Source organism: Phacochoerus africanus, chromosome 10 (assembly GCF_016906955.1).
Source record: "Phacochoerus africanus isolate WHEZ1 chromosome 10, ROS_Pafr_v1, whole genome shotgun sequence".
NCBI lineage: Eukaryota > Metazoa > Chordata > Mammalia > Artiodactyla > Suidae > Phacochoerus > Phacochoerus africanus.
Genome location: NC_062553.1, coordinates 76081391 through 76087460, shown reverse-complemented (window position 1 = coordinate 76087460; position 6070 = coordinate 76081391). Strand labels below are relative to the sequence as shown.

At 48.5% G+C, this 6070-nt stretch overlaps 1 protein-coding gene across 1 annotated transcript in view; it reads left to right on the top strand.

The window, feature by feature from the left end:
* The first annotated feature begins 5810 nt into the window (after positions 1-5810).
* Positions 5811-6070, top strand: part of FHDC1 (FH2 domain containing 1) — a 44609-nt gene continuing 44349 nt past the window's right edge. Inside the window, exon 1 of the mRNA XM_047798851.1 lies at positions 5811-6004. The gene's annotated coding sequence lies outside the window, so the exon portion shown is untranslated. The remainder of the gene's footprint in view (positions 6005-6070) is intronic.

Here is a 6070-nt window from a genome sequence, read left to right as displayed (position 1 = left end):
CACAGTATTTCCCCAGGGGGACACACACACACACACACACACACACACACACACATCCCATCCCAATATTGTGGGTTAGTTGGGTTTCTGTTTGGGCAATGCCTATACTGTGTGTATTATGGTTTCAAATTACTGTTTGCTCTTCTAAGTTCTTAGAAGGTCAACAACCTGGAAACAGAACCGGTAGCAGAAGAAATTGGCATCTGACAATTTACCTTAACTCCTCTTTTTGAGACTCACGTCCTTGTTTTTGCTGGTGGGTAGTGGAGAGAAGGGACATGCTTGCATGCTATAGTTGAAGGCTGTTTTTCTCCTCCAAATGTGAATGTTATCACAGCCAGACGTGCATTTATCCTGAAAACCAACCAGTTTTCTAAGCACTGTACCCTCTGTAAAAAAAAAAAAAAAAAAAGCCTAGGTGAAGGTTTTCTGGGTAAAAACTCAGTAATACAGCTTTTCTCTTGTCTCAGTCTCCTCTTCCATCCCTGCCCACACACACGCACACACACACACCTTTAAAAGGAGAAAATGGATAATTTGCTCTAAGGAACCTTACTTGGGGACAAGAAGGGGTCACGGAGTGTCTAATTACCTCAGTCCTATACATGGGTAAGGATTGTCTGTAATTCCTACCTGCACATCAGGCACTGTTACTGACAGAGCACCTGTATTTACTTCTGGCAAAGGAAAAGCCGTTGACGCTGCCATGGCTCTCAATACCGCGTGTGGAAACATTTTCTATTTCAAACTTTCAGAATTCACTACTTGGCATCCAGGAACAAAATGTCTCCCTCTTAATGATCACAGCTTAGTCATTATTTACTCTATTTAAAGGCAACTTACTATTTGAATGTCTGAGCCTGCAAAAATAAAGCAGGCTTTATTGTCCATTCAAAGCTGTTTTGTCCATTCAAAGTTGTTTGAAAAATCATAGTCATGCAGAGTCTGCAATTTTCCATAAGATACTGGATGCAAGTCTGCATTCAGGGGAACATTAAAAATTCTGCTGATTTCACTTGTTTGATGTTTTTCCTCCTCCAAAGGCAACAAGGTCTAGTGATTTCTCTTAGAAACAGCTATTGCTAGAAGGGTTGATGAGTCTTTGCTTTGGTCTGCAAGTCTGTTTAACTACAGAGCTGGTAGAGATTGTTTCTTTTGCAGTTTCCAGTTGTTAAGAGCAAGGACATATAATCCTTCAGCCTATAATCTACTGAACAACTGATCTCATCAGATATGTGTCTTAAGAAGAGTAAAGATTAAGTAAATCTCAGTCTGTGTCAGAGGAGGGAAGAGAAAGATTTAAAAATCAGTTTGATGCCTTGATCCTGTGCCAGCGGGGACGCATTTCAGTGTGTGCCCTGGTCTTTCGAGGCCCATGAAATCAGCTCATGGTTTAGAAATACTCCTTGAGCAAATAAGCCAGTTTTAGAACTGTGAGGTGTTCTTTAGAATGGATTCTGACATAAATAAGGTCCTACTGTATAGTCCAGGGAACTATATTCAACATCCTGAGATAAATCATAATGAAAAAGAATATACACACAGAAGTATGTATAACTGAATCACTTTGCTGTCCAGCAGAAATTAATACAACAAGGAAATCAATTCTACTTAAATTTTGAAAAAAGATGGAGTTCCCGTGGTGGCTCAGTGGTTAACAAATCTGACTAGGAAACATGAGGTTGTGGGTTTGATCCTTGGCCTTGCTCAGTGGGTTAAGGATCTGGCATTGCTGTGAGCTGTGGTGTAGGTCACAGACTCAGCTCGGATCTGGCGTTGCTGTGGCTCCAGCGTAGGCCAGCGGCTACAGCTCTGATTCGACCCCTAGCCTAGGAACGTCCATATGCCGCAGGTACAGCCCTAGAAAAGACAAAAATAAACAAATTTTTTAAAAAATTTTCAAAAGAAAAGAAAGAATGGATCCTGACATTTGCTTTAGTTTGGTTTGAAAGTTTTGCTTAGGGCGTTCCCATTGTGGCACAGTAAGTTAAGACCCCAGCTAGTATCCTTCCTCTAATTGAGGATGTGGGTTTGATCCCTGGCCTCGCTCAGTGGGTTAAGGATCCGGTGTTGCTGTGAGCTGTGGTGTGGGTCATAGATCCGGCTCGGATCCCGCATTGCTGTGGCTGTGGTATAGCCTGGAAGCTGCAGCTCCAATTCGACCCCTAGCCTGGGAACTTCCATGTGCCACAGAAGTAGACCCTAAAAAAAAAAAAAAAAAAAAAAAGTTTTGTTTAGTGGCTCCTAAAGACAGATTCAAATGCCTGATGAAGGAGAAACTGAGAGCTTCTCCAAGCTGAGGAGGTAAAGCTAGGAGAAAGAAAACGAATTGGGCAAAGGTAATGGAACAATCTGGAAGGGACAGCCTGGGGAGAGGGAAGAGCACACTGCAACAGAATTCTTCTGAAGGGCTGGGCACTTGGCACCTGGGTTGACACTTAAAGCTGTTGCCAGCGCCCTGAGAGGCCTGGTGGGCTGGCCACACTGCCCACAGCTCAAGAGCCCAAGAAGGACCAGCAGCTGCCTCCAAGCCACAAACTCCAGGGCCTGCGCTGCCTGGGGATGGCTTGGCCTCCAGCATCTCTCCAGCCTTCCTCTCAGACACAGCTGCTGGCACATTTCTAGGATACAGGTGAATGGCTGATCCTAACTCCTGAGCACCAGCTTAGGTGAGGTGAAGGTGTGGCTAACAATTGATAAATGAAGAATAAATAGTCCTGTAGGTTTGCAGCCTCAGATCCAATCCACTGGGATGTGAACTCTACTGGAGTTTTGTGCTCTGTTCTATTCAAGAACTTTTGGGCCACCCAATATGCACACCAGAGAAAATGCGAGTCCAAATAAGCCTGTCACCTTCAGGGTCCGCACACAATGATGCCTGTGTGATATGAGATGCTTCAAACCGTGCGAGATGGAGCAGGATGCTGCCGGAGTGTCAGACTGAGGACAGCCACCTCTTCCCCGTGAACCTAGAGAAGGTTTTCAACAGGCAGGTAATGATGAAATCAGACTTTTCAAACCACTGACCTGAAAGCATAGTTGGGGGAAAAAATGAGGCAGAAAGAACGCCGAGGCAGTGGATGCAGAAAGCCAGTTTAACTTGTCTAAGCCAGAAAATATAGAAGGTAGGACTCCCAGGATGGTTGTCAGAATCAAGCGTGACACCCAACACGCTGCCAACAGCAAATAAATATCAGTTCCCCCTTCCTCTAATTGGGGCTGGTGTAGTGGCAGAGGATATAAAATGCAGATGGAAGGAGTTCTCGTTGTGGTGCAGCGGAAACAAATCCTTCTAGTATCCATGAGGACGCAGGTTCGATCCCTGGCCTTGCTCAGTGGGTTAAGGATCTGGCATTGCCATGAGTTGCCGTGTAGATGTGGCTCGGATCTCAAGTTACTGTGGCTGTGGTGTAGGCCAATTGGACGCCTAGCCTGTGAACATCCATAAGCCTCCAGCAGCACATTTGGCAAATGCTTGGATATAAGGAATTTAAAAGAAGAGTCCCCTGGTGGCCCAAGAGGTTAAGGATCCAGCATAGTTACTGCTGTGGCTCTGGTCACTGCTGTGGCACAGGTTTGATCCCGGCCCAGGAACTTTCACATACTGTGGGTGCAGCCAAAAAGAAAGAAAGAAAGAAAAGAGGCAAAAAAAAAAAAAAAAAAGAATGGGACCTATGTAAAGGGTGCAGGCAGGAAGAGTACCAGTTTGAGAGACAGAGGAATTAACTTTTAGACAATGAATTTGGACTTGAGCTTTTTCAGGGATAAAATAGATTCAAGAATCCCTGGCATATGACATCAGAAGCGGATTTACCTTGGAGCTCAAGCTTTCATGCCTCTCACTTTCCTTGGACTCTTCCAAGGACACAGAGCTGGTGTGGTGCTGGCATGTTTTGATTATTTTTCTCTGAAAGGCTCCCTCATGAGTTACACAAGCGTCAGACACCACAAAACCTGGGCCCCTCCGCGTTGACAGCAGAACCCGTCGGATGATGGGAAATGAGGCCGGGGGAAGCCGGTTACTGTCCTCAAAGGACAAGAAGGGTGGGCAGAGAGAAGGCCTGAAGGTCAGGATGCTGTTGGGACATCAAGGGCTGAGGGGCTGAGGACGGGTCACCAGGCTTGACCCCTCAAAAAAGTGACTGATCCTAGACACAGCGTGGGGTCACCAGGCTTGACCCCTCAAAAAAGTGACTGATCCTAGACACAGCGTGGGGAAGCCCAGGTTGGAGGCGGGGCTTGACGAGTGAGCGGGAAGCCTGCGCAGTGGCTGTAGACTCCTCATCCAATGAGGCTGACAGAAAAGGAGAGGAGGCCAGTATTATGACCCTTACCTGTGCTGTCAGTATTCCTTTGGGGTTATAATTAACTCCCCAAGCACGGGGTTTTCTCTCCCCTCCCCGCCTTTTTTTTTTTTTTTTTGTCTTTTTTAGGGCTGAACCCACAGTATATGGAAGTTCCCAGGCTAGAGGTCCAATCGGAGCTGCCGCTGCCAGCCTACACCACAGCCACAGCAACTCAGGGCCTGAGCCTCGTCTGTGACGTACATCACAGCTCACAGCAACGATGGATCCTTAACCCACTGATGGCGGCCAGGAATCGAACCTTTGACCTCATGGATCCTAGTCGGGATTGTCACTGCTGAGCCACGATGGAAACTCTGGGGTTTTCTCTTTTATTACACTTCCCACTCCTTGAAATGTTCATTCCTCTCTCCCTCCCTCTCTCTCTCTCTCTCTCTCTCTCTCTCTCCTCTCTCTCTCTCTCTCTCTCTCTCTCTCTTCCCCTCTTGCTCTCTCTCTCTGTCTCTCTCAAGCAGCATTTGGAAGTCTCTGGCCAGGGATGGAACCTGTGCCACAGCAGCAACCCAGGCTGTTTCAGTGACAACGCTGGACCACAAGAGATCCCCACCCCTTTTTTAAAAAGATTTTTTCTGTGGTCTTAGTTGGATCTACTTCTCTTGATGGTGCATGTAAGCCTAGCCAAAGGGTAAAAAATGGGCCATAGGTGGGCAGGATTTGGGATTTGGGGTTGTTTTCGATTTTTTGCCCGGATGGCTTCTCTTTCTGTATCCATGGGGAGGTGGCGATTTCTGCCCTGGGAGTTCCGGAACTATGGACCAGGGTGCAGAGGAGGAAGTCATCAGGCACCAGAAGGTGGAAACGTCCTGGTCTGCTATCTGGGATCACAGAGCCAAAGGTAACGATGACTTCATCCCCGCAGAGGGCGCCTCCCCATCCCTGCAGCAGATTTCCGATCAGCCAGTTCGCCAGGGTTAGGCTTTCTTTGATTCCTCGTTTCTCACTGCCTGGCGTCATAAGTCACTTTGAAAAAAGATACGATTAAACCGCCCCCCCTCCCCGCCCCGTTTCCTTCTGTGAGGAGCTTTCCCCAGACCGCGTCTGCTCACGCGATCACCTGAAGTGCACTTTTTCTTTTCTTCTCTTTTTCTCTTCTCTTGCTTAAATATGACAAAAGTTTCTGCTACCATCACCATTAAGAAGATTAAAAACAAAAAGTAACAAATTTTCAGAATGGCAGGTCCCAGGGAGGAACTGACCTTTGGGAAGCCTTGGCCAGGCTGGGACTCGGCCATGCGGGCTGGGACAGGTCACCCAGGAGCTGCCTCTTGCTCCAGGGAGAAACAAGTGCGTTGGGCAGAAGGTGGCCTGGCGCGCATTTGTGTGCGCGCGCGGGGTTTGAACGTGCATGAGTGTGCGTGTGTGCACGTGTGTGTGCGCGCGTGTGCGCAGGGGAGGGTGGCGGGGCGGCTGCCGCAGAGGCTCCTTTGTGGAGGCACTTGCGGGTTCAGAGCCAGCTTGGCGCCTCCCCTGGCTGGTTCCACGAGGACGCCTGCCTTTTCTTCACAGTCTGTACATCTCTGTCCCCCGCCGCCTCTACTTTCTTCGGTGGCCGACTGTCCTGTGCCGCGCCAGCCTTCGGGTGTGGGCGGCCGCGTGCCGGGTGGCGGCTTCCAGGCTCTCGGGGTCCCGCGCAGGTGGAGGTAAGCGCCGCAGCGCCAACGTGGGCGCTCGAAGGAGGGAGGGAGGAAGGGCCGAGCAGGAAAGGG